At 37.9% G+C, this 27,113-nt stretch overlaps 1 long non-coding RNA gene across 4 annotated transcripts in view; it reads left to right on the forward strand.

Moving 5' to 3' along the window:
* The first annotated feature begins 9,482 nt into the window (after nucleotides 1-9,482).
* LOC127505053 (uncharacterized) overlaps nucleotides 9,483-27,113 on the forward strand; it is a 28,547-nt gene continuing 10,916 nt past the window's right edge. For 2 of the 4 annotated variants that reach the window (XR_007927545.1, XR_007927548.1), the window contains exons 1-3: nucleotides 9,483-11,472; nucleotides 12,799-12,976; nucleotides 26,073-26,196. This is a non-coding gene — a long non-coding RNA (uncharacterized LOC127505053). Of the gene's footprint in view, nucleotides 11,473-12,798; nucleotides 12,977-25,009; nucleotides 25,182-26,072; nucleotides 26,197-27,113 lie in introns of all 4 variants that reach the window. The other 2 variants (XR_007927546.1, XR_007927547.1) reach the window with 2 other exon arrangements.

A 27,113-nucleotide genomic window follows, 5' to 3' on the forward strand; every position in this document is an offset into this window, starting at 1 on the left:
CTGGTTTGTCTATCTGTATGTCTGTCTGTATCTGTCTATTGTTCTGTCTATCATTCTGGCTGTCTGTATCTGTTTGTTCTTCTGTCTATCTGTCTGTCTGTCTGTATCTGTCTATCGTTCTGTCTGTCTATCTGCCTGAATTTTATCTTAATTATAATTAGTTATGCAAAAAAGGAACAAACTTTTTACCCTATGTAAAAGCAAACTTGCATATAAATAGCCTTTTCAGCAAAGGGTTTGCCTTTTTTTTTTTTTTTTTTTTTTTTTTTGTTAAATTGTTTTGGCCTTTCATAACAAAGTATTCTGTGGTATATATCCAAATGGTATACATCTTGGACCCACAATGATACTCAGACATATTTTCAAATAAAATTCAATGTGAGGCCACTTTTCAACAAATCCATCTGGGGTCGAAAGCATTTTTTTATTTTTATTTTTTTCAGGTCAAGAACCTTTGTTAGAAAGACGGAATGCGGAATCTGATTACATATTGTACAAAAACGGGTCGTATTCTCAGCCTGGCCTATAAAAAGACACATACTGCCATGATAATGCATTTACAATGTACATCAATAATTTGCAATGTGATGATATAATCATATATTTGTACATTTTTACTCAATATCATTGGCTCTCCTACATTAAAATGTATTAAGAAGCTTTGACCAAATGGAGCTTTGGATTAACTTTATTCTTTTACGATAATTTATTTGAAATCCTACCCCCCAAGCACTACATGACTGGGAGAAATATGTTGTTTTTTTTTTTGTCATATATAATGTCACATTGTGTTTTAATGTTGCTAGAATTGGGGTACCTATTATTTATCCAAAATCTTTTTTTTTTTTTTTTTCCTCTGATTTTGAGGTGAAATATGTCCTGTCCAACATCGTGAGCCAAGTTGTTCGTAGAGACCATTAATGGCTATGGTTTTACGATCTACTTAGGTTTACAATGCTTTTGGGAAAGCAGCTCAGGACATGTTCTTTACACTTGTTTTACAGTAACTGACTGTTTGGGGCAAACAGAAAATGTGACTTCACTGGCAGAACACTAGAGGGCAGTATGTACAAACATGTGAACTGCTGCCAGTGAAACCATGTGCTTCTTGCATGATTTGAGACCGAGACACAATAAACACTTCACACAAAGAGTTATTAGGTCTTATATCGATAAAATAACCATTCGCCGTTTTTGATGTAAGATGACTACATTGCATTGAATAATTATCTCTTGCATCTTCCATTTGAGGCCCAAATGCTTTTATTAAACAGTTGTGGACTAGTAATCGTTAATTTGCTTTGTTCATCTTCATTCCTGGCCATGCATGCTGGATCAGGGGTGACGGTGTGTTGAACCTGGCCGAGTGCATCATGTCTGTCAACAGCAAATTAAAAAGGACAGTATCCAGCACATTAAACCGAGTCCTCTTTTTCTTTTTGACTATAGCACATCTGCTTGCTGTCTGCTCCCCAGGGTCAGTGCTGTGTAATCTATTGCATTAGCTCACATTAGTGCATATCGCCCATGGGTTTCGATAATCACAAATGCAAAATGAGCATTTCACTTAGTATCACCCTCATATGCCCCTCAAACAGAGGCCAACACGAGCATCTGGATGGCAGGGGGAAGGAAGCACAACCTCAGCTTATGACACGCTTCCTGTTTTGCCTAATCCCTCAAGTCCAATATGATGTGCAGTTTTCCGCCTCTCGAGTCCTGCTCAAGGGTTTAATGTCAAGACTGTACTGAATAGAGCTGCTCGCTGTTTTCTTTTCCTGTGTTTATTTGATTTTTTTCTCGTTGCTGGTCTGTGGTGATCAGTAAACGTCTGGATCAAGCCTCATTACTGGTTGAAAGTTGGAAAGCACACAAGCTTCTTGTAAATCAGTGACTGTGATGAGGGAGTTTAGTGTTGCCTTAGTGGTGCTGAGGTTCAACTAAGTGTTTTGAGTATGAATTTTTTTTTTTTTTTTTTTTCCAAGGCAAATACGACCACAGATATGCATTAGCCACTTGCACCAGTCCCAAAAGTGTTGTATTTTACCCCCACATTGAAATAAATAAAAAGTAATTATATTTTGCATGATGAAAATGGACACGAAAAATGAAAATGTTTTTTTGGACCATCGAGATGTTTTGTATAGTTAGCGTCAGCACATTTCCCTCACAGTTTGCTTTAGAAGGAGCCTTCTGTAATTTTGAAATAAAAAAAAATAATTTTCATGACCGTAATGAAAAAGATAATAAAATATATTCAGTTATGCTCATTTTAATAAGCATTACATTTTAAATTTGGAAATGGGCTTAAATAATGGGCTTTAGATGGATGGATGGATGATAGATGGATGGATGGATGATAGATGGATGAATGGATAGAACGATTGATGGATGGATGGATAGAACAATGGATGGATAGAACGATGGATAATGATGGATGGATAGAACGATGGATGATAGATGGACAGAAGGATAGATAGATAGATAGATGGATAGATGATGGATAGAACGATAGATGGATAGAACGATAGATAGATAGATGGATAGATGGATGGATGGAAGATAGATAGATAGATGGATAGAACGATAGGTAGATAGATAGATAGATAGATAGATAGAATGATGGATAGAATGATAGATGGATGGAGAGATAGATAAATAGATGGATAGATGGATGGATGAATAGAACGATAGATAGATAGATAGAACGGTGGATGGATGGAGAGATAGATAAATAGATGGATGGATAGAACGATGGATATAACGATAGAACAATAGATAGATAGATTGATAGAATGATGGATAGATAGATAGATAGATAGAACGATAGATAGATAGATAGAATGATGGATAGATAGATAGATAGATAGATAGATAGATAGATAGAATGATGGATAGACAGAACGATGGATGGATGGAGAGATAGATAAATAGATGATAGATAGATAGATGGATGGATAGAACGATAGATAGATAGATAGATAGATAGATAGATAGATAGATAGATAGATAGAACGATGGATGGATGGAGAGATAGATAAATAGATGGATAGAATGATAGAACGATAGATGGATAGATCCCATCCCAGAGACAACTGTAATGATATAAAATGGAACCTCCTTTAATATCAAAAAATGAAACCCTTCCTTCATTCTGATTTTAAGGTTGGCAGGCCGACATGACATGATTTTGGATTTTATCCTGACCTCTATTGATGCATACAACATTATACTGTTGCAGTTTCAGTTGCAATGCTATTTTATTCGCCGTCCTATTTGTCACCCACGATTAATTTATTTCACACCCAAAAGTGTCCAATAATAGTGGGTTACTGAGGAGTAGTATTGCGCATGGCGGCCACAATAACCATTATAGTCATATTTGTTACTACAATAACAACTGCAATGTAAAACTTTAGTGAAAAAGCTTGGTGTGCCTTTAAATGTTCTCTTAACTAGCATTTTATAATGCACACATGCAATGCAGAGCAACTATTACAGCCAGCACCGTCATCCCCTGCTGTTACAGCACAATAGTTAATTCCTGTTTTCGTCCTGCCTTGTTTTCTGTGAAGGTGTGGGCCCCTTTGTGCCTGGGGTCACACCCTGCAGAAGAGACGTTTATTTCCACTGGGTTCTGCTTTATTCACCACAGGAGGTGTTGCTTTTGCTGACATAGGGATCTGGCACGCAGCGCGCCGGGCCCCACACAATGCTGCGTGCAGCAGGTAATGTGCAGAAGAACAATACTAAGATGTTAATTAGAGTTATGTGCAACATGGGGCCGCATGCAGTTACCCTACTGCTTGTCATAGTGTTTGTGAGACCATTTGTGGCAAAAGCAAAGCTGGCGATATTCCCTGTAGACGAGTACTAAGGCGACTGTATACATATTTTATTAGTGCCGTTTCTCCACTGTCAGACAAATTATTTGTTCACCATAAAGATGTTTGACTGTCTGCTTCAGTATGATCATTTAAGATCAGTATTTTGACTAGCAACTTAAGTAGTTTGCATTTTAATCAGTATATGTTTGTGAGGCCATCTATAGCACACATACTATACTCTTGTGTCTTAACTGTTGTTTTGTGATTTTAAAACCGGTTAGCAGTTTACTATGATGCTTATATTACCTAACTTTGGATCTTATGTTTTTTGTTTCAGGCATCTGTCTCTCCTTACTGCAGATAAAAAGAAACGCATGGAAACTTCATATGAGTCATGTGGCCTCTTCATGGGTGATGTTGTCGTCATTGATAATTGCCTCCTTCAGATTGTCAACTTTGCATGAATTAGCAACTGGGCCAGCAACGGTGAGACTGGAGGAATCCGATTTGTGCGTTTTTTTGAGAAACGTAAAGTCGGCGTTCACTGTGATTGCTCATCATCGTCGGTGGATCCCTCTGAGAAAGAAGGGAGATATAATGGCTCTTGCGGAAAAAACAGCCGCTGGCCTCAGGAAAGGGATTTGGGTGTCTGGAGACAAGCAGGACCATATGGAGCGGGCTAAGATAGCAAGGCACACGTTCAGAATAATGGATGATGTGTCATGTTTCATGTTGCTAAGAAGCCATCAAGAGACCTGGTTGGGGGAAATCAAAAGACGTGCGTACAGTAAAAGCGACTGTTGCGGCGTTTAAAGATTTTGCTGGTTCCATCAACCCACGTTGCTCTCTGCTGGCTGAACCCATTAATGGGATGAGGATTTTAAGAAATGACATTGTTGTCATTGTTCCATGAAAATGGGGCAAAAAACTATTTAACACTTTTTTTTTGGACAAAAAGCAGGCCCATCTGTTGAATAGTGTTTCCTGAAATCTTAAAGGGATAGTTCACCCTAAAAATGAAAATTCTGTCATCATTTACTCACCCTCAAGTTGTTTCAAACCTGTATGAATTTCTTTGTTCTGCTGAACACAAAAATATGTGTAACAGTTGATGGACCCCATTGACTTCTATGGGGAAAAAATGGGGTCCATCAACTGTTTGGTTACACATATTCTTCAAAATACTTCAGGAGTTCAGCAGAAAAAATAAATTCATACAGGTTTGGAACAACTTGAGGGTGAGTAAATGATGACAGAATTTTCATTTTTTGGTGAACTATCCCTGTAAATGAGTAGTTCACCCCAAAATTAAAATTCATTGTTTATTTACTCATACTACAAGGTTTCGTAGTTAGCTGTAGAACAAAAAAAAAAAAAAACATAATAGTAGTCCATAAGAAAATATTCTAAGTCTTCAGAAGTCATATGATAGCATAGTGTGAAAAACAGACTGAAATTTAGGCTGTTATCAGTAGCTATGTTTCACCCGTTTTACTTGAAACAGGCCTTGCAACAGAAGGGGCCTCCACGTGCCCCCCACCATCACGGAAATTAACGGGGGTTAGGGGCAAAAATGCCACCAAATTTTAAAAAAAAAAACCCTTGTGTGAATTCTTGTTTTTAATATTTATAATAGGATATAGAGTGCTGTTTTCCTGAATATCAGCACGAATGCAAATGTGATAGCCTACTGATTTCATACAACAGTTCAATAAACAAGAAGTTAATATAAGGTGACTTTAGACTTAGAACATTTATGCTCTATTTCACAAACGAAAAAATTTCCAAAGAAATCCACAGAGCCGTTGCGTGTCTCTGAGTAACACAGTGATGTTTCGTTACTGAATGAATCCACGTTTTGAAAGAAGAGTTTGACTGAATGATGGGGGCCTCCAACTGTTTCTTTGAAACGGGCCTCCGAATTGCAAAGTCCGCCTCTGGTTGTTATTCAAAGTAAATGTTCCACCTGCCATTTTGGTGTTAAAACCTTGTTTTAATGCAATTCCTCCTTTTGCTTTCCACAGAAAAACAACAGTATCAACCTTACACCATGTCTACACCGGACATGACAGTCGTCGCTTCGGAAACAGCTTTGAGGCATGTCTACACTGGATGTTACAAAGCGACCATTGCAAATCCATTTGTTCTTTGTTTCAGAAGTAGCACGAGCACTTGAAGTACGTCAGAAATAGAACAGTGTACCAGTTTACTGCATACAGTGTAGACAGCATCACTGATTATAATGGGATCTATTTGCTTTTGCCGCATTGCGCCCCTTGCGTCTGGAGTAGACACGGTGTGAGTCAGGTTAGACGCCATATTGAATCTAATGCAGATGAAAAGCCGCCAGTGTGCCAATATGGCGTTGACATCTTGAGTCTCGAGTCTGCGCACAGTGAACTTGGAGCCCGAGTCTGCGCAGTAGTGAGCGCGAAGTGGAGCCGCGATATCAAGGTCCTGCCCAAACTCCCCCAGAATCGGTTAATACTTCAGATCCACTCATTATGTCGGTGTGAAATAATCAGTTCTGGAAATGTAGAAATTAAAGTTAAAGCTCCAATCTCCTCCCGAAGATCCAGAAAAAGTTCTCAGCTGTCAATCATGACGTCAAACCCACGTTTTTATACCATCAAATAACTAACTAAAAACGTATTCAAAGAACAAACACTTTAACTAACATCAGCGTGACAAAAACTGTCTAAAATGACAGAAACCATCTTTGGGAAAAAAATATTTGGCGTGTAATTTGACTCTTTATTTTGTCTCACGTCCCATTACATTACATGAAGAGTGCGGGGTTTATGACTATACTGCATCCAGCCACCTGGGGGCGATCGAGACGCTTTGGATTCACTTTTCAGGACTCGTGTGGCACGCTTGGTTTGAAACAACACAAGGGTGATTAAATTATATAGTTTTAATTTTTGGGTAGGGATGCACCGATACCAAGCTCATGTACTTGTACTCGTAAAAATACCCGATACCAAAGACCGATACCTCACGTGACGTAACTGAAAGAATTTTCCGTGCACAGAGACACCAGCGGCAGCAGCAGAAACAATGTCAGCCTCAGAGGTGTGGAAATACTTAAGAATTAATGATGACAACCCACACATTGCGAACTGCATGCTTTCAATCACAATTCGTTATCGATTAGTGAAGGCGGGATAGGCGGAATCGCGCTGAATGACACAGAAGCGCTCTCTCTCGCGCGCGCTCTCTCTCTTTCTTGCGCGCGATCCCAGTTCTCTCAGACAGCGCGCGATCAGTCCTCCTTTCACCTGAATGGTCAAATGCACACATAGTTGTCAAAATGTCCATCGAGTGGAGTATCTCGCGTAAATACAGTCGGTTATGGCTTAAGTGGACGTAAACATTTGGGTGAAAACAGGATATGTGTCAGTATCCTTGGATTCGGTCTTAAAGGGACCGTAGCCTATATTTGTCATTAATGTTAATAAAACAACAAAAGATGTTAAATAAATGTATACATGGTAATTAAACCTACTGTATCCGAGAAACAAGTTTATTTAATTTGTATCTCTATAGTATTTGTTGTATTGTTTGTAATTTGTTTGTAAATTTCTTTTTATATAACAACAATTATATATATTGGTAATTATGCCCTTTGAAGGTTATTGGACACTGTGAAATTTTTTGTTCTTTAAGTTTGTGACAAGCACATAAAAATTATTACGTTTTTCATTAGAGCAATAATAGTATTATTCATTAGTAATAATATTCATTAGTCTCACTGTGTTGTGCTTGGAAAACTGCAACATCAAAAAAAAAAAAAAAAGAGAGAGAGAAATTAATAAATGTATAGGCATCGGTATCGGCGAGTACTAGAAAAAAAGTATTGGTACTCGTACTCGGTCCTTAAAAAATGGTATCGGTGCATCCTTATTTTTGGGTGAACTGTTTCTTTAATGGTCTCTAACATCTCTTTAAATAGTCTCTTTAAATACACATATTCTGATTGTCCGACAAAACGTTCACTGCTCGGGAAACTGTAATTTCATCACGTAAACATAAAGTGTAATGGCTCTTCCCCAGATGTTGCGTTAGTGTATTTGAAACCGCTGAGGGAGATACGGGACCGAGGTCATGACCCCGTGAAAATATACATCTAACGTCCGCCTGTCTGAGCCCGTCTTCCCTTCTATCATCGAGCCATAAATATTACAATGGTCTAAACATCACAATCTCACACGCTCTCAAAACACAGCGCAGAAGTGATAGATGGAGGGTGAATGATAGATGGAAGACAGCTTTGTTTTCCACCTTTCTACACTCTGGATCAGGAGCATGGGGCGGTGGGCTATTTTTCTTTTTGCCAGGGGAGTTTTTCGCCTTTTCTTTCTTTTTCTTTTTGCAAAAGCACATCCACTAAGTGTGATCCCCCCTGCCCCACTCGCTCTCTTTTTCTGCCTCCTGCGTTCTACCTGCATGTGAAATGCGTCTGCATACCCCTAACCTCGCTTTTTCCTCCTGTGTCAGAGCCACCCTTAAGTGCTGTTGCCGATACCCATGAGTAAGCCCCATAAAAGCCGCACCATCGCCGCGGCCGTTATTGTTTCTTGCGGATGATTGATTGATGGATGAGGGCTGACACTTCAATGAAGCCATTTCCACTGGCATCTCTATCCGATGATGTGCAGCGTATATTTTCTATCCACGCCTCATTGCTCGCCTGTGTCATTCCTGGAAGTTCATTTACACCATGTTCCCTGAAGGACCTTTTTTGCCCATCTCCCTTTTTCTCTCTCCTTTTTTTTCTTCTGTTTTTCTTCTCTTTCTCCTCCTAGTGTCATAAAATAATGCTTTTTCTTGTAGGCTCTGTGGGGGCCGGGGATAATTTGAGCAGAGTGACAAAACAAAAGGCATGGAGAGGTAACTTACAGGAGGAGCTTGTATCAAACCGTATGTATGCTTAAATTTAAATCTGCTTAAATACAGTATAGTATTTTTATTCCTGCTGTGCAGGGCCTTTTTGTTTTCAGTTTTTTTCATTCATGAAATATTAAACTCACAATTTTTTGTAGGTCACATGATAATGACAACATGGAGAATGTAGTACATCTGGATTATATTCATACTACACACATTCATATTATATAGAACATACTTATTTAGAGGTTACAGAGTAGCTCAGTGAGGCCTGCATTGACAGCAAGACAATTAACACTTTCAAAGCCCAGAAAGCTACTAAAGATGTATTTAAAACAGTTCATGTGACTACAGTGGTTCAACCTTAATGTTATGAAGCGACGAGAATACTTTTTGTGCACCAAAAAAACAAAATAACGACTTTATTCAACAATATCTAGTGATGGGCGATTTCAAAACACTGCTTCATGAAGCTTCGAAGCTTTTGTTTCGAATCTGTGTTTCGGACCGTGTATCAAACTGCCAAAGTCACGCCCCCCAGTGGTGAACCATTGAAATTTCGAAACACTTATTACGTAACGAAGCCTCGTTTACTGAAATCACGTGACTTTGGCAGTTTGATACGCGCTCCGAACCACTGATTTGAAACAAAAGATTCGTAAAGCTTTGAAGCTTCATGAAGCAGTGTTTTGAAATCGCTAGATATTGTTGAATAAAGTCGTTATTTTGTTTTTTTTTGGCGCACAAAAAGTATTCTCATCACTTCATAACATTAAAGGAACACTCATTTTCCAACTCCCCTAGAGTTAAACAGTTGAGTTTTACTGTTTTCAAATCCATTCAGCCGATCTCCGGGTCTGGCGGTACCACTTTTAGCATAGCTTAGCATAGTTCATTGAATCTGATTAGACCGTTAGCATCTCACACAAAAATGACCAAAGAGTTTCAATATTTTTCCTATTTAAAACTTGACTCTTCTGTAGTTACATCATGTACTAAGACCGACAGAAAATGAAAAGTTGCGATTTTCTAGGCCGATATGGCTAAGAATACTCTTATTCCGGCGTAATAATCAAGGAACTTTGCTGCCGTACCATTGGTGCAGCAGGCGCAATGATATTATGCAGCGTCTCTCATAAATGTCTCCATGGTTGCAAGGCAGTCAAAGAAAACCTGCATAAACAGAACAGAGCGGAACGCATGCAAGCTACAGAGACAATGGAGGCCTATATAGATGACAGATTGTGCGAAGAGGTTAGTAAGTACCCTCATTTGTACAATTCTAGCATGAAAGAATACAAATATATTTACATGGGTTGTAACTCGTGGTGACAGATTGCTCAAAACTGCGCATGCATTGAACGCCTGTGTATGCGTACGAGTCAGATGAAGTATACTTTGCATTCGACTAGCATAGGCGTAAAAAAACAATGTATGACTGAATGCAAACATCATGCTGGATGAAAAAAGCTGGTTTGCGTCACTCTAAAAATTTGATAAAATTACAGAATTTGCTATGATTATATGAACATTTCAAAACAGTATTAAAAAACGTAAAGTTGACATGTCCATGTAAGCTAACTCCCATTCTGTCAATGGGAAAAGGTTAACTTTAGCAGTTAATTTCTATTCTGTTAGGTTCCATCCTGTTCATTTTCTTGCAAATGTGTAAACTTTGATCAGTCTCATATACAGTATTATAGAAATACTTCCTTATGCAAGCTTATTCATTTTTTATTTTTTAAAAAGTTACAGAGTTCAAAAGGTATTGCATAACAGGAATGGCCCATGCAGCAACTCTGTTAGCATTTAAAGTAATTATACTATGTTAGTCAACCAGCTAATGGTGTGGCTTCCTGTTTTTTGCTTCCACAATACTGTAGCAATAACAACGATTTTTCAGTTGGTGAGTTGAAGAAGAGAGAAAGATGGCTTTTCGAAGACAATTCCTCATTTTTATCTCATATGGAGAGCAGATGGCAGGCCTGCATCAGTGCAGGAGGCTTTCTGGGATGACAGCCATGAGATTCCCCCTCAGGTGCCATTGGAGCCCTCATGTGCCGGGAGTGTGATGGTTGGGACATGGCACCTCCTCGTGAAAGAATGGCTCTCTGTTCGCCTCCCTTTCTCACTTCGTAATGGTGCTTGCTAACAACCTAATATTTCAAGTGTATGTGTGCACACATAGAGGCTCAAACAGTATGGACTCTCTTCTCTCCTACTCTAACAGTCTATTTCTTTGTGTGCGGGGTATGAAAACACTTAAAATCCTTTGTTATGAGGGATTCGGGTCAAGATCTAAGAACAGAATTATCTTCTGTAATGGACATTAACTAATTGTCTATGGATAGTATTTGTGACAGAAATTTCAACTCGCCCCTCAGTGTGTATAAATGAATGAGAAACACATTTATGCTAATACACTTCATATTGGAGGTTTTAGAACCAGAAATGCAAAGCCTGTGTTATTAACTTTAGTTTTATTATTCTAGCTAGCCATGCTGTATAATCAAAAGATTATACATAATTTTGTGATTCTTTTGCACTAGTGTCAAGCTAACATGTTTAAAAAAAAAAATGTTCAAGTATCATATTTTTGAAATAGTGTGATAATTGTATATTAGCAATGCTTTACGATTGCCTGCTAGGACTTCAGTGTGGATATATAAATGTTAACATGTTTTCTGTCCTTAGAAACCAAGGTCTGTGGTAATTGACAACATGCACAATTTAAATGCACCATGTGTCCTAACCAGTTAAGTAATGTGTTTGTCCAAACCGAAAACGAAAATACTGTGTGATGCAATACAATCATAACTAATCGGAACATGTTTAACATATACCTGTAGATTTTTGTGAAGCAGGATCATGGACCAATTAGGCTTCACTGTTTACACCTGGTATTTAGATGCGTTTTTGTCAATCGGATCACAAGTAGATGAGGGAGAAACATACCTGTTTACACCTGGTGTTTTAATCCGTCTCTTTTGTCCTTTTTCAACCTCTTCTGTCCTCTTCTGTAAATACAGGTGTAAACAGGGTCTAAAACATTTTGAGCTTGTCCACTTTCGACCACTTCCAGAGGTAATCAAAAACACATTTAACCAGATTGCTTTCGTAGAGTAAACCCTCATGAGGTCAAATGTGTTTGAACAGCCACAAAAGATCGCCTACTCTCCACCTACTGACCTAATATGTTATGGGAAGTGCGCTAGCCAGATGGGATTTAACCTTTGTTGGCTAAAGACCCAAATTTGTTTTGAAGACGAAAAATGTACCAAGCACAATGTTCTCTCACCATTCCTGATTTCTAACACACACTCACAGTGTTTGGCGTGGTCTTGCAGCTGTCAGAGAAGAAATGAAAGCTGATGCTCTCCGTATATTTTTCCGTCGTTTCCAGGCACGTTCATATATAAACTGCGTGAGCTTATTTTGTCCATTAGATTGAAAGATCTGAAAAAACCCATACATTCACCCGGCCATAAACCCTCCCCTCAAAGAAATCAGGACACAAGTGGTTGAAAGTGGACAAAAGACATGGATTAAAGCACAAGGTGTAAACGGGAATGTGTCTCCCTTGTCTACTTGTGATCCAATTGACCAAAACACATCTTAATACCAAGTGTAAACAGGACCTAAGAGAGGGGCTATGTACAATAGAAGCCAAGCATCTGGCAAAATGTCCTGTGGTCAGTTTAAGACAAAACCAACTCCAACACCCCTGAAAAATGCGCAAAAATTGTAACTTTTGATGTACAACAGCTTATCAATGTGGCAAAGCCATCTTTGTACCTTATTTACCCTTAAAAGGGTTCATAGAAGAGTACCTTAAAGGTACATACTGTATTACTACTCTAAGGTACTAATATGCACCTTTAAGGGGTAGATATGGTAAAATTTGTACTTTTAAAGGTAATGCTCCAGTTACAAGATGTTGTACTCCTAAAGGTACAATTTTGCTATTTTTTTTCTAACATTTAAATATGTTGTTTCTTAGATGTGTGTTGTGATATAGCCACCCTTCACCCTTTAAACAAATATGTTCCCACATAAACCATTTCCTCTCTGTCTTTTACAGTGTTCATGTCACAGGCCATTTCACTGTGACAGGGAGTGTCTTACAGAGAAAATGCAGTATGTACAAAAATATTCGCAATATCAGAGAGAACATGTGGATCCTCTACCAAAACCCTCCTGCATTTTTGATGACTCGACCTTCTGTCCTCTTTTGGAGATGAAGTGCCTCATAAGGAGAGGTGAGTTTTCGTTCCCCCTGTATTTATACATTACGCACAGCCCTTCCCAATGAAAGAAAAGTATAGAGGCAGGAGACTGGCGTATATTTCCCCTGCGTCTCCCTTCAGCATGTCATTCTTTATCAGTAATCACCTCAGAGGCCAGCGTGGTACTCGTTTGCGAGATGCTGACCTCCCTTGCACTGAGAGGCGGTGGACAGTAGGGCCATCCATAACGCTGCGATGCATTACCGGCGGTAATATGTAGTGTAGTCGCCCCTTTCAGGCACTAGCTTTCAAGTGCAAGGCCTGGGGAAAAACACCTCTTGGGACCCATCAAAACTCGTTCTGGTTCTTTGTGTCACTGGTATTCATTAACCTGCAGAAACAGTGAAAAATGGAAGATGCTAAGCTATGTAGATATGAACTGTGCTGAGAAGACCAGGGCTATGCAACCCCTTTTTTCTCGAGGGCCAGTGTCTTTCAGAAATTTTATCCAACATACCAATCTTATTAAAATAATCCTTGATTAGCATGTTCAAATGCACTAGATAAGGGTTGGAGATAAACTCTTTAGGACAGTGGCCATCCAGGAGTGGAATAGTCCTGGCATAAACCAACATGAATTTCCATGCAGGTCTGATCTGGTTTATGCATTTTAGGTGTGGGTCCAGCTGGAGGACCAGTATAGCTATGTTGTTCACCAGTGAAACTTGTGTAGCATCCAGCAGAGTTGACTAGTATGGTCTTTCTGGTGATGCCAACTGATCATGGAAGTTTTGCTGGTTAAGAAGCCTTTTGAGGACACCAGCAATCAAAATCTAGAATAGATGCCACAATTAATTTGATACAAAAGAAAACTAGACAGTAAAGTATAGATGTGTAGTTTGCACAATAGCTTTTCTTGTCCAAGATCACATCTAATCTTCACACTCCATGTTTTCTGAAGTTTTCGGACATGTTGAACAATTAACACCAAGGTATACAGAAGAACAAATTATTGACTGTACATGTTGGCATTAAATGTGGCGTCTACCCCGACTGAAATTCTTCGCAAATGTTCTGTGATCAGCAGTAAGATAAAGGTGAAGTTTACTCAAACTCATGGTCCAAGCTGTACTTCAGGACGCATCTCATCTGCCCAAGTGCATATACGTCTCAATCTTAAAGGCGATTCAGCCACACCCATCCGGCAAAGCAATACACTTTATCCTCTAATGTGTGCTGACACTGAATACTACACCCACCGAAATGAGGAGCCGCAAATTGGGTTATTCATCTTCACCTGGCGGTAATCTAGTTGATAAGCACTATGCACGTAGATCTCGCGGGGGAGAGGCAATGTGATTACTGAGAGCAGAGCCCATGATGCCTGAGTTGCAGTAAAGGGCCTCTGGTGCTCCTAGGGATGGGCCTCTAACAAACACATTTGAAGAAGACAAAGAAAACACTCAGCCACTCACTTCTCAGCCATGTAATGCATTGTAGTGCTAGTAACCGTTTGGATGAGACGATGGAAAAGGAGAATAAATGAGCTTGTTTTACTGACTTACGGGAGAAAGGTGATTTGAGAGGTACTCCGTGGTGTTTGAGAAAGATATCATCTATTTCCGCCTCAGAGAGACTTGGTCTTTTTCTTCATTTATATCCTCTTGCCTTACCTCAATTGTTTTTCCCAGAGAATAGCGTGCATTCACCTGTGAAATCGGGCCAGCGTGCAGAGCAGTCTGACTGTTGTAAATAAAGAACAAAGGCTAAAGAGATTCAGCTGTCCATCAGCCGGGGCAGGATACAACATTATCTCACGGCAGACTGGCTTGAAGTTAGAGCTGATGTCCGAGGGACTGGTGCATTTTTTTTTTTTTGGCTCTTTATTAAAGCCCTGGGTATACTTTGTTTTTTTATGAGTACGCTAGTGTACGGGTACAGTCGAGCGCACAGCCTTGCAATGTATACTTCATTTGACTCGGACGTGTACACAGGCGTTTTGAGCAATCTGTCGCCACGAGTTACAACCCATGTAAATATATTTGTATTCTTTCATGCAAGAGTTGTACAAATGAGAATACTTTCTAACCTCTTCGCACAATCTCTCGTCTATGTAGGCATCCATCGTCTCTGTAGCTTGCATGCGTTCCGCTCTGTTCTGTTTATGCAGTTTTTCTTTGACTACCTTGTGAATCGACGCCCCCAGTATACTTTGGGCTTTAGTTGTAGAAAAAGCATAGATGCGTGTATCCAAGTCATTTGTAGAGATCTAACTTTGCGATGTTAAAATGTAAAAAGGTTCACATGATATTGCAAAGCAAAAAAGATTTATCAAAATGCGATCAGAGGCCTCAACTGGACCCCTGAGCCTTAGGTCGCATTAACTCATTATGAAACACCAGTACTTTGAATTATACTACCAATGTAAACACAGGACTCTTTAGTTGAGTCCACATTCTGCAGGTTGTGAAAAAAGCTGGGGCCTTTGTTGCCCGCTCTAGTAGGTGAATTATTTTCATCCCTTCAGGAGTCCGTCTGACCAAGATGTAGCATCATCTCATGACTTATGCATGTCATAGACCCCCTTACTTTCCCCTCCTAATGGCCAGATAGCTTCGGCGGCTGCAAGTTGTTGTTGTATTTGCCGACGTGATGCATAGATCCCCGGTGGCTGTGTAAAAACCAGCCAGACCAGGTGCAACACTAATATCCCAGCCGTATCCAAACATTTCCTTTCAAAGTAACCAGCACACAGGGGCCCATAAATTAGAGCCAAGATGTCGGGCTTCCAATAAGACCCTACCCTGAGCAATAAACTTTGACATTGGTGTGTGAAAAACGGTGGCCCTTTTTCATTGTCAAGTGTTACAAATTGATGAAATGAGTTCATCGATGTTCCCTGGTCATTATCCCTCTAGTGGCACTTTGTTTTACAGACAGCGGGGAAAGGGACGGAGCAGATTAGGGGCCCCCGACACAGTTTATCAAACCAAATCTAATATCATCCATAAGAAGGGAATCTGGAAATCAATACTTCATTACTAAATTGTTACTGGGGATGAAGAGTGATTGTGAGGGTTCAGAGATGTGTCTCGGCGGCCGGGGCATGGGAAGTTCAATGTCACCGGTGAAGTGATAAGTAAAGGCTTTGATGGGAAGAAACATTTCTGTAATGGGGGCACTGGTGAAGGAGGGCTGGGGGGGTGTTGGTGAGTACAGATAATAGAAACCGAGTCTGCCTTTGATTGGGCATTTGCTTTATAGCTGGAAAGAGAGAGAGGCAGAGGAAAGGAAAGGGAATCTCTCTTTCTTGACTTCACCAATACTTCTAACACTACTGAGAATGTAGGACATTATGGTGGACTTATTGGGTCATTGGCAAGCAAACTTTCATTATGAAGGCATCGATTTACAAAAAAAAAAAAAAAAAAAAAAAAAAGGCATCGATTTACACAATAATAAACTCTTTACTTAATATAGATCATTGTTTATTTAACACTCATTGCTCTATTTGCTGAATCTGTGTATTGAATGTAGGTGAGTGTGAGCTGTTTTGTTACTGGTCTTCCACAGGCAGGCTTTTCACTATTGGTAATGAATTCTTGTCCACATCAAGCACTGCCTTTATGCAACCTTTTTAGGCAGGTAAATCTTAAATTGTTTAGAGACATTCAGTATGGTGGCTGTCCTGGCTTTCAGTCTAATAAGATAGTTTATTTACTCCAGATACGCCATGTGCATTAACTTAGCAAACGGAAAACAGTAATAAATAATTTGAGCTGTAAGAAATTAATTTTACTTTTGTTGTCAGATTTTTTTGCTGATTTGAAATATGTTAAAATACAGTATTTTAGCACGATTTGAGCTAAGAAGCTAAATGAATGCTGCTTTTGTTGTCAGATTTTCTTGTTGATTTGAAATGTTAAAACAGCATTTTAGCACGATTTGAGCTAAGAAGCTAAATAAATGCTACTTTTGTTGTCAGATTTTATTTCTGATTTGAAATATGTTAAAATACAGTGTTTTAGCATGATTTGAGCTAAGAAGCTAAATGAATGCTACTTTTGTTGTCAGATTTTATTGCTGATTTGAAATATCTTACAAATATTAAATGGTATTTTGGCATTATTTGAGATAAGAAGCTATGAATTCTACTATTGTTTCCAGGTTTTACTGCTGGTTTGAAATATGTTAAAATGCAGTGTTTTAGCTTGATTTGAGCTAAGAAGCTAAATGAATGCTACTTTTGTTGTCAGAATTTTTTGCCGATTTGAAATATGTTACAAATATTGAAAGATATTTTAGTATTAATTGCGAAGATGCTATACGAATTCTACTATTATTGTCAGATTTTATTGCTGGTATGAAATATGTTTTTTTTTTTTGTTGTTTTTTAAAAAAGGTATTTTAGCTTGATTTGAGCTAAAAAAGCTAAATTAATGCTACTTTTGTTGCCAGATTTTATTGCTGATTTGAAATGTTAAAAATACAGTATTTTAGTCTAGTTTGAGTTAAGCTAAATTAATGCTACATTTGTTGTATATTTTAAAAATACAGTAAAATGCAGCTACTAGTTCTTTCTCAAAAGTGTGTAACAGCTTAAAGGGTTAGTTCACCCAAAAATGAAAATTCTGTCATTTATTACTCACCCTCATGCCATTTTACACCCGTAAGACCTTCGTTGATCTTCGGAACACAAATTAAGATATTTTTGTTTAAATCCGATGGCTCTGTAAGGCCTACATAGGGAGCAATGACATTTCCTCTCTCAAGATCCATTAATGTACTAAAAACATATTTAAATCAGTTCATGTGAGTACAGTGGTTCAATATTAATATTATAAAGCGACGAGAATATTTTTGGCGCGCCAAAAAAACAAAATAACGACTTATTTAGTGATGGCCGATTTCAAAACACTGCTTCAGGAAGATTCGGAGCGTTATGAATCAGTGTGTCGAATCATGATTCGGATCGCGTGTCAAACCGCCAAACTGCTGAAATCACGTGACTTTGGCGCTCCGAACTGCGGAATCGACACACTGATTCATTACGCTCCGAATCTTAATGAAGCAGTGTTTTGAAATCGGCCATCACTAAATAAGTCGTTATTTTGGGGTTTTTTTGGCACACCAAAAATATTCTCGTCACTTTATAATATTAATATTGACCCACTGTACTCACATGAACTGATTTAAATATGTTTTTAGTACCATTATGGATCTTGAGAGAGGAAATGTCATTGCTCCCTATGTAGGCCTCACGGAGCCATCGGATTTAAACAAAATATTTCAATTCGCGTTCCGAAGATTAACGAAGGTCTTACGGGTCTGGAACGGCATGAGTGTGAGTAATAAATGACAGAATTTTCATTTTTGGTGAACTAACCCTTTAAAAAACAAAAACCCTGACCTCCATAACTGAAAACTATCTAATCAGACTGGAACTGGGGATTTCAGCCAGCTCTTGTCTTTTTTGTGTGTTTAAATGGTGGTCAACCAGGTGCTCTCTACACAGTAATATGACTGTACCATGTGATACGATCTCAAACTGTTCTCTAGTACTTTAAATAAATAAATTAAAGAGAAGGAATAAAAGATTTTAGAGCAAATTATTTTGATGAGTTGCGTTACGCTGCATTGCTAACTCCACAGTACGTCTCTAATTGGAAGACCATTGTCTGAGCTGTCACGACTGAAGCCTCGCACATTCGCTCACGTTAAGTCGTTCCTCACGTACATTGCAAGGTTTTCCAGAGCCCCTTTCCGCGCAGGTGACAAAGATAAACATTTTTTACGGCTGAGTTTGACATCGGCGGAGGGAGAAGACTTAGTCCAGTATCAGAGGCCCACGGCTAATGATTTTTGAGCAGCCCCCGACTGAGCCTTAAATGTCTTCAATATCCATAAACAACTCTATACTGTCCAATTAGGCAGACAGAGATGTACTGAGCTGTCAGACAGATTTGCATGGCTAAGCACCTGAGATCCCGCAGATGATGGGGGGGAGGGTTCGTCAGGCCGGGAGAGAAAGACGAGCACAACGGATGACTTTCATTACTGCATTTTGCCTTTTTCCCAACACCCAATTACTGCCAGGATTAATTGATTACGTTACCTTTCCTTTCAAAGCCCAATGCAGAGGTTGCTGCCTCTTTCTTCCCCCGCTCTACGCACATTTATTTCCTGTCTTTTTTTTTTCGAGTGTTTTGTTCATGTATAAAGCCTATTGCCCTGTTTCTCCTATGGGGATTTAATACATTTTGCAATTCACAGGTAAAAAAAAAAAACTAAAAAAAAATCTGTTGCCTTGAAAAAGACGGCCATTTGCAGCGGGCAATACCGGGTGTAATTAGGATTTATACTCTTGCGTGCCCCTGCTCTCCCCTCTCTCTCCGCAACAGGCCTGTCAGCGGTCAGGGAGCTTGGGAGAACGTGACACTTCCCTGAGTACGTCTGATGGGAGTGAATCATGCTTTTTAGATTCATTATGGCACTTTATTTTTCCACTGGGCCTTTTCTCTCCTGTCCATCCAGTCTTGGGAGTGAGACGTGTGAGGGTGTATTAAAGGACAGACAGCGTACATATTTCACGATATGTACGCGGTTCTGCACCGCGGACCAGCTGAGATGCTCTATTCTCTGTCGGTGTCTGTTTTGTTGTACATGCTGGCCAGACAAAGAACTCAAAATGGCAAGTGTGTCCCAGTGCAGAGGAACATCGTCAAAGTCACATCAGGCTGTCCGTAATTTCTGAGTTAAAGCTGGTTATATAGGAAGCGAGCAAGAGAGAGAATTCTAGAAGCAGGGCTAGTTTTTTTTAAAGTACTATAAAGTACTATATATATAATTTTGACTTCAAGCCAACCCCAAAACATACACACAAACACGTAATTTCTACCCAATATTTTGAGTTTGGCATAACAAGATGTATATTCTCTATAAAAATAACCAAATACTACAAAATATCTAGATTTTTAGTTGTTTTAGCTTATTTTAATGCTTGTTTTGTCTTATTTTATATCATCTTGAGGCCCCCTTAGAAGTTTGTTGACACTGATAATGGATTTTTCAGATAATGACAACTAAATTGGAAAAAGAGCTGATTTCCGATAAGTTATTAAAACTGATGTACTGCATGAAAACATTAAATGTAAACTATTTAAATGATTTAAAAAAAATTAAATAGCATTTATGTCTTACAAGCCTACAATTAATTTTCATAAAAATGTATGTAATATTATTTTATTAAATATACATGTATGGCATTTAAATGTTTAAAATCATTCAAATATATTGCATGTAACATATTTATTCAGTATTTGGATTTTAATAACTAACCGGACAAATATATATATATAAAATTATATATATATATATAACTATACTAGATAAAAATATTAAATAAAACAAAATATTTTACACATAATAATAGTATAATTGAAAATATTATATGCATATATTTATGGTTATATTTTTTTAATATAATATGTTACATAGTTAAATGTTTTTAATACCAATTATTAGAAAAAAACTTTTCACTGTGTAACTTCAACTAGGCCCACAATTAATCTTTATTTAGCCTATATTTATTTATATTTTATATTTGCAGAATCTCTAGGAAAAAAAGCTTCAAAAGTGTTAGCAATGTATGTTACGTGATAATATATGTTTTTAGTTATAAAATATATGTTATTATTTTACTTTTCTCACTAAAAATGGTGTTTTCTGGCAATTCTGGTTTCTTTCAAAGCTTGAGACTGCGCTCTATTTGAAGCATGTTATTTTGATCTCAGACATTGGCACTGTTGACACCTCAGTACTTGACTGTCCCTCAAGCTTTTCCATTTCCCCGGCATCGCACTTCCATTGGAACTAATTAATAAAAGTGTTTAAATCGCATTTCCCCCCTCCTGTAGTAATTAACAGCAACATCTGTTAAAATTTCACTCAGCCTAGAAATAGCAGCCCCTATGCAAGCTCACAGGGAGAAATACAAAATGTGCAGAGGATACGTTTAAACGTTCAGACCAGAACATGTGACCACAGCGGGCAGTCTTGTTAGAATATGAGGTTTCTATCGATATGTTGGTAACACTTTACAATACTGGTGCATTATAATCAGTGATAGTGATACTACACTGGATGCAGCACAACGCAACACAACACAACACAACACAACAAAACGTCACTTCTGTTATGAAGGACAAATGGACTTGCAATGGTCTGTCATGTCCAGTGTAAACAGCTGTTGCGGCATGACTCGATAATGGTCTCATCCAGTTTAAACACAGTGCAACATCAATCTGTAGTTGTTATACATGAATTAATGCATATTAGTGCAACCGTATTGTAAAGTGTTACCGATATGTTAAACCGATTGATTCAATCTAATTTTAGTTTCTTGTCCTTTCACCATTTCCAAGTGATCTTGGGTGCATTACAACATCTGATGCAAAGAAATCGATTTTGAAAGCTTTTGATTATGTCTGTTTTCTGAATTAGACAGATGGAAGGATCAATCAAGAGGTTAAGTAAGGTCGGAGCAAAGAGCCCCTAAATACCGGCGAAACTGGCAGGATGTATGGTGATTTACTGGAGGTACTTTAAATATTTTCACGTGGTATCAACCTAAACGTGATGGTGAACACTGCTGCCCATGCTTCAAAATGTCACTCTTCATTATTTAGAGGTGGTTTCAAATGGTAAACTGGATAATAATTGGCTGAGATGCTTGTTTTGAAGGAATATTCTGGGTAATTCTCAGCATAATGTCTATATGCTATAATGTCTATATGTCTCGCATGCTGTCAATTACAATACACATAAATGCACATGTCATATGGACTCATTTTATGGTGTTTTTCTATCTTTTTTGGAGACTGACAGATGTATATGGAAATATTTCTATATATTGGCTATAGAGGGAGACAAAAAACGTTAAGTATTTATTTCTCATCTTTATTTAAGTCTTTATTTCTCATAATTTCAAATTCCAACTGTGAAACATTAAGTCACATTGTATGAGATGACACAGTTACAAGACATAACGTCAGCATTGACAGTTCGCAAAGACCCGCCCATTTTAGTTACTGTTGCTACGTCTGACAATGCATGCAGCTCTCACGCAGTGAAAAATACATCGCGAAAAAAAGAGGACACTGACAACGCGTCGCCGTCGACAGACAAGACAGAGCAGGTTACTTTTGATATGAAACAAAGTCTCAAATTTTGTCATTTTTAAAGAAATTTAAACAATACCGTTTTGTGGCTCTTTAATGTGTTGTGACAGATCGCTGCAGCGCTTCATTTCAAGCGGCTCGTGAACCGATCATCTCTTCCTACTAGTTCATTTATAGCATCAAATAAACATGAATGAACATTATAAGGAATGTTGTTTCAATTGCGGAAAGATGTCAGTACACACCATTTTTCAAGTTCAAGATCACCTACGTTAATCTGCTAACTCCCCTGACTGCTTTGTCGGACAAAATGGCGGATTCGGCGTTATGATTGGTTAGATCGCCTGTCAATCAAACTCCTGGCGAAGGGATGAGATGGGCTTTCAGTATTTTCAGCTTTTATAAAATTCAGCACGAGAAAATGTAACCTTTGCTAGCTAGCTAACTAAATGTCCTAGCAACACCTACAATTAAGTGTCCTTTTGTTAATTCTGCTAGTTATTGGTGCACGGATGTCAAAACCCAGAAGACTAATTCACTACTGGTTTCCTTGAAATTTTCCTATAGGGTTTTAAAATGTTTTTTTTTTTTTTTCTATTTATGAGTAAAATAAGGTCTGTGGTAAACAGTATGACAAAACATTTTGCTGTATAACGTAAATTACACACACCTATATTGAAAACGTTAATTTTAAAGCTGTTATTTTTATTTTAAAAACATGTAGTATGTTTCTAATGAGTAACTAGATAAGAACGTTTGGGGTGTGAGTTTACTTTGTAGAACAAAAAGTTCGCCATATTTACCGCAGACCTTATTTTACTCATAAATTGAAAAACCCCACAGGAAAATCTCAAGGGAACCCGAATTAGTCTTCTGGGTTTTGACATCATCATACCGTCCTTCGGATGAGACATTAAACCGAGGTCCTGACTCTCTGTGGTCGTTAAAAATCCCAAGATGTTCTTCGAAAAGAGTAGGGGTGTAACCCCAACATCCTTGCCAAATTTGCCCATTGGCCTCTGTCCATCATGGCCTCCTAATCATCCCCATACACTGATTGTCTTCATCACTCTGTCTCCTCTCCACCAATAAGCTGGTGTGTTGTGGGCGTTCTGGTGCAATATGGCTGCCGTCGCATCATCCAGGTGGATGCTGCACATTGGTGGTGGTTGAGAAGATTCCCCCTTCCATATGTAAAGCGCTTTGAGTACCCAGAAAAGCGCTATATAAATGTAAGGAATTATTATTATTATTATTAATTTATTATTATTATCATCCCTGCACCACTCTGTAGATCTTATGTAGCCCTGGCCCTTTTCAGCACTGTGCTCGTTGTGTTCTGTTATCGGATTTGTGTTTCCACAGCAAGAAGGAAAGACCTTACAGATCTATGAATGAACCGCTTGTTTTAAAATATTCCCGGTCTACTGACATTTGTTATGACATCCGCTTCAAACATTACGATGCTCATAATAACCTTCGCTAACTCCACTTCACCAGCTACTTACTCTTCGACAGCGATGCCATAGAAATATACAGAGCTACCGCAAAAACAGAAGTTCATAGACAAACTTCTGATGCTGCGCGCGTGTTTCTCTGGCGCATAAGGTCTATAAGGCCATGTCACTTAAAATGTGACTTAGTCATGTGACACATAACTTACATTATATCTTACAAATCTCAGGTTAAAAAACTATTTTGAGTGAAAGCTGAGACTTTGAAACACAACACCGCCAAAACGTCACATGATGCTTGCGTGCCTCAGGTTGAGTACCGGGGCTCTACACTAAATCAGTTGCTGAGATTAGACAGGAGGTATCCCATGAATCAGGTTGCACTGGCTGCTTATAATCACTTTTGTGTGACAAAAAACTAATTGAACCCAAGCTGTTTTGTGTACACGGGTATGACAAGAGCTAATGGGATAATTTGAAATACAAACGGGTCCTCACTTTTTCATCATTAATTACTACTAATTATATGAGCACGCGCACACTCTCGTTGAGGCACCTATTACAGGATTTTGTACTTGAATGGTGTATATCACAATCAGAATGTCAGTGCTGCGTCTTAATTGTCTTAGTGTCTTCGCTGTCACATCTGAACGTTCTCCCTGATTACACTATGACACCTGCAGGTATGAATGACAAACTGTGAAGTTATATTTGTATATTATGATAATAAACATAATCATAACTCAAGTAGCCGAATCAGACCTCTCATATTATGAGGTGGTGTACAAAATAAGTAAAAGATCTTTAAAAGGCTAAATAAATTATTAATTGACTATATTATAATATATTAAACTATATTATATTAAACTATATTGTATTACGAAATTAAAATCGATTAGTTATTAATTGATTATATTATATTATATTATATTATGAAATTAAAATCAATAGTTATTAATTGATTATTATATTATATTATATTACGAAATTAAAATCAATTAGTTATTAATTGACTATATTATAATATATTATATTATATTATATTATATTACGAAATTAAAATCGATTAGTTATTAATTTATTATATTATATTATATTATATTATATTACGGAATTAAAATCGATTAGTTATTAATTTATTATATTATATTATATTATATTATATTATATTACGGAATTAAAATGTGTTAGTTATTAATTGGTTATTAATGCTGTTTACTAATGGTTATTAATGCTTATGACAGATTTTGCAAACACACTACAATTATTATTACTATTACTTATTACTTTATATATATATTTCAAAATTGATTAGTTTATATTATATTATATTATATTAGAATACTCCAAATCAAAAACATCAAAAATCTTCAGACTGAAATGTTATGCCATCACAAAATGATTGTGAATACCCTTTCTTGGTATTTTCACAGAAATGGTGACCAGCAACAGTTCGGCCCCATTAAGGCAGCACGTCAAATATTAATTCTGCCGTATATTCTTCATATTGGACAGACTGCATCAACTAGGCTCATTTCTGCATTTTTAATTGTTGTTTTTTACTCAGAGCTCATCCTTGGGGAGGCAGTCCAGTCTCTCCGAAAGGTTAGTGGTCCCTGATGCAAGCGCAGTGCTGGATTTCACATAATGTCATGTCTTTGTTAGCATTTTCACTGTTAATAATGTAGTCACCTGACATCAGCCCGCCACACCAGAGGCATGGTAATGCAGCGGGGAAATGCGATCTCCTTTCCAAAAACAATTACCGTTGAAGAGTATCGCTTTTTTTCACCAAACGGTTGTTTTAGCCTTCATTCAGAGATTCATCAGTAATCAAGGGTTAATTTCACACTTCACTGAATGGCCTGTTTTAATCCCTATTCAGAGTAATTAAATCTGTCTAATAAAGTGAACACTTTTCTTCTTTTTTTTTTTTTGTTCGCACTTTATTTTTTTTTATTATTGTTTTACACCCTTCACGTCTCATCTCCTGAGAAACACGTCATCTCGCCTCCGTGACAGGCCGAATCTATCCCTAAAATTAAAACATTCCTGACCTATCTAAGATGACAGGAGACGAAGAGAGAAAAAGTGATAGAGTTAGAAAAGAGTGGGGGGGGAAAGGGATAAGCATGAGAGAAGTTGAAAGAGATCCCTCACAAAGCTCGTCAGGAGTGCGAAGAATAGCTGACAATTGTTTTTTTTCTCTCCTTTTCTCTTTCTCTCTCTTGCGCACTTCCATTTCAGACGAGTGGAATGTGAAGATTTGACCCTGTCAATCAGGACCGGTGACAAGTTTAATCACGGAGCGCCCTCCACAAAATCATGGCTAAATAGGAATGCAAATAATAGAGCACCAGGGCCTCTTATAAATGCTAATCAAGAGGGCTAATCAGCTGACAGGACTACAGATCCTGCTCGTTCAAGGAGTCACTCAAACTTACTTTCTCCTCTCTTTTATGCTTTCTCTTCCCTCTTTCGCATTCCCCATTACAGGCTATAAATCTGCATGTCTGTTTGGAAGGAAATCCAAAAAGATCTCTTTCCGGCTTCCCGTAGTGCGGGGTGGTTTGATGGTATCAGCATTGAGGAGCAACTGACTAACGCTACTAACTTACAGGTAAAGAGTGTAATTTCTGCGGCATTAAACAGAAATGCAAAATAATGATTGTCAAACACATCCTAGTCTGCAATTGGTCAGATAGCCCCGCCCTAAACTCACATGATTGGCTGAGCCAGTGTTGCTGTGTTGGGCTCCTTCTCCTTCACTAATAATTGTGTAGATTATTTGTATACGCGGAAGAGAAAATTTCGACCTTCGTACACATATGAATTTGTACTTCACCTTGAGTATTGTAAAATAAGCAACCTTATTATTATTAAGCAACCATGCCTGAGGTTAGTAAAACATAAAACACGCACAAACCATCTCCATTTAAGGTCTTTCGTCACAGCAAACTTATCGCACTCCTTTAGGCTGCGATCATGCAGTAAGATCCTCGAGCAATGCCAAGTGTGCCACCCTCAAAACTAGTTTAAACACCTTTATATAGACCTACAGACTGTTTAATAACCCACTATATTTTTATACAGAAGAACCTCACAGCTTGAGCTATAACATACCTTTTCTTACTCTTGTATATATGTTTAGGATGAATAACAATGTTAAAATTTTATTTCATACATGTTTATAAGGCCACAGAGACTTGATGGATGGATTCAGTTGACTACATTTTTTCATAAATTTACAATTAATTTTAATAAGAAAGGTATTGATGAATCATGATTTGTTTGTGAAAATGTTCATTCAAATTCATTTCTTCACATAGTTAGTGAATGAGATGCAATGTTCATGAGAATCAAAAACTAAAACCTTTAAAAAAAAAAAAAAAACATTTATTACTCAAAGGGGACCTATTATGCCCCTTTTCACAAGATGTAATATAAGTCTCTGGTGTCCCCAGAATGTGTCTGTGAAGTTTCAGCTCAAAATACCCCACAGATCATTTATTAAAGCTTGTCAAATCTGCCCCTATT

This window comes from Ctenopharyngodon idella, chromosome 22 (genome assembly GCF_019924925.1).
Source record: "Ctenopharyngodon idella isolate HZGC_01 chromosome 22, HZGC01, whole genome shotgun sequence".
NCBI lineage: Eukaryota > Metazoa > Chordata > Actinopteri > Cypriniformes > Xenocyprididae > Ctenopharyngodon > Ctenopharyngodon idella.